This window comes from Physeter macrocephalus, chromosome 15 (assembly GCF_002837175.3).
Source record: "Physeter macrocephalus isolate SW-GA chromosome 15, ASM283717v5, whole genome shotgun sequence".
NCBI lineage: Eukaryota > Metazoa > Chordata > Mammalia > Artiodactyla > Physeteridae > Physeter > Physeter macrocephalus.
Window position 1 is genome coordinate 15416078 of NC_041228.1, and position 1974 is coordinate 15418051.

A 1974-nucleotide genomic window follows, 5' to 3' on the forward strand; every position below is an offset into this window, starting at 1 on the left:
TGGGATCTTCCCGGACCGGGGCACGAACCCGCGTCCCCTGCATCGGCAGGCGGACTCTCAACCACTGCGCCACCAGGGAAGCCCCAGGACCATCGTTTTTAAGAAGGCTCTCAGGCACACACAAGCTTTCTACTGCATTTCTCTGGTCAATTTCTCTGGTCCCATTCTCCCAGAGGGCTATTTCACTACCTTTCTCCTCCAGTCTCTCACATCTCCTCCCTCATCCTCACTGTCATGGAGAAAATAGAAATAACTGGAAGAGAACTTCCTCTTCCTTCCACTACCAGATCTACAGACCTCCCAGCAGTCGTCCCCTACGGCTCCTCCCGCTGTGGTCCTTGCTCCTTGGCAAGGCCCAGCCTTGTACTCACACTCTGAATCCAACTCCCATCCCCTTCTCTAGCACTTAGCCTGTCTAATTATTCTCTCTTCCTTCTGCATCACCACGTTTCCCGCTTCCTTCTGAATGATTCCCTTCATTGCACAGATCCATCGTCATATATATAGATACGTACCATCTTAAAAAAAGAAGAGGAAAAGGATCTCCCTTGGCTCCTTGTCCATCTCCTGCTACATTTCTATTCTCCCTCGGAAAAAAGAAATTATGGAAGTAGTTGTTTATCTCCTCTGTATCTACTTCTTCAGTTCCCATTCTCCTTTTTTCCTCCATGGAGGAGATAGACTATTACCAAGTAAAACGTGAATGATCACGATGTTTTTGTGTGGTGAGAAGTGCTATGAAGAAATGAAAGTGATGAGGTTGGGCTAGTGTAGTCTGAGTGGTCCCAAAGGCCTTGTAAGAAAGTGACTTCTGAGCGGGGTCCATCCGGGGATGGCACAGGATGTGGCCACCCATAATCATGCTTAAGAAAAGTTTTTGTTGAATAGCTCTTTCTCATTCTTGTTTTTTAAATGGTAAGATATAGCACATACGAGTCCTTAAAAACAAATACATCCTTTGAACAGTATAGCTTAGCTTTTTCTGTTTCTAAATTTTATATGAGTTGAATAATAGTGTATGCATTCTTTTGTGTCTTATTTCTTTTAAAAGCTCAGCATTGTGTTTGTGGTATTTATCCGTGTTGTTGTCTCTGAGAGTTTACTACCATTCATGCCATATTATTCCATTACATCAATATACCCAATTCATGATCTATTCTATTATTGATGGACATTGGGTTGTTTCAATGTCACTAGGAGCGTTTGTTTTTTTTAAAGTACAAAGATAATTTTCTTTGAAGTATAGTTGATTTACAATGATGTGTTAGTTTCTGGTGTACAGCAAAGTTATTCAGTGATATATATATATATATTTTTTTCTTTTTTCCTTTAACATCTTTATTGGAGTATAATTGCTTTACAATATTGTGTTACTTTCTGCTGTGTAACAAAGTGAAGCAGCTATATGCATACGTATATCCCCATATCCCCTCCCTCTTGCGTCTCCCTCCCACCCTCCTTACCCCACTCCTCTAGGTGGTCGCAAAGCACCGAGCTGATCTCCCTGTGCTATGCAGCTGCTTCCCACTAGCTATCTGTTTTACATTTGGTAGTGTATATATGTCAATGTTACTCTCTCACTTCGTCCCAGCTTACCCTTACCCCTCCCCGTGTCCTCAAGTCCATTCTCTACATCTGTGTCTTTATTCCTGTCCCATCCCTAGGTTCATCAGAACCATTTTTTTTTAGATTCCATATATATGTGTTAGCATACGGTATTTGTTTTTCTCTTTCTGACTTACTTCACTCTGTATGACAGACTCTAGGTCCATCCACCTCACTACAAATAACTCAATTTCATTTCTTTTTATGGCTGAGTAATATTCCATTGTATATATGTGCCACATCTTCTTTATCCATCCATCTGTTGATGGACACTTAGGTTGCTTCCATGTCCTGGCTATTGTAAATAGAGCTGCAATGAACATTTTGGTACATGACTCTATTTGAATTATGGTTTTCTCAGGGTATATG

The 1974-nt window shown here is 41.2% G+C and overlaps 1 long non-coding RNA gene across 1 annotated transcript in view; it reads right to left on the bottom strand.

The window, feature by feature from the left end:
* LOC114487922 (uncharacterized) overlaps positions 1-1293 on the bottom strand; it is a 5445-nt gene extending 4152 nt beyond the window's left edge. Inside the window, exon 1 of the long non-coding RNA XR_003683490.2 lies at positions 516-1293. This is a non-coding gene — a long non-coding RNA (uncharacterized lncRNA). The remainder of the gene's footprint in view (positions 1-515) is intronic.
* Between the last annotated feature and the right edge of the window lie 681 nt (positions 1294-1974).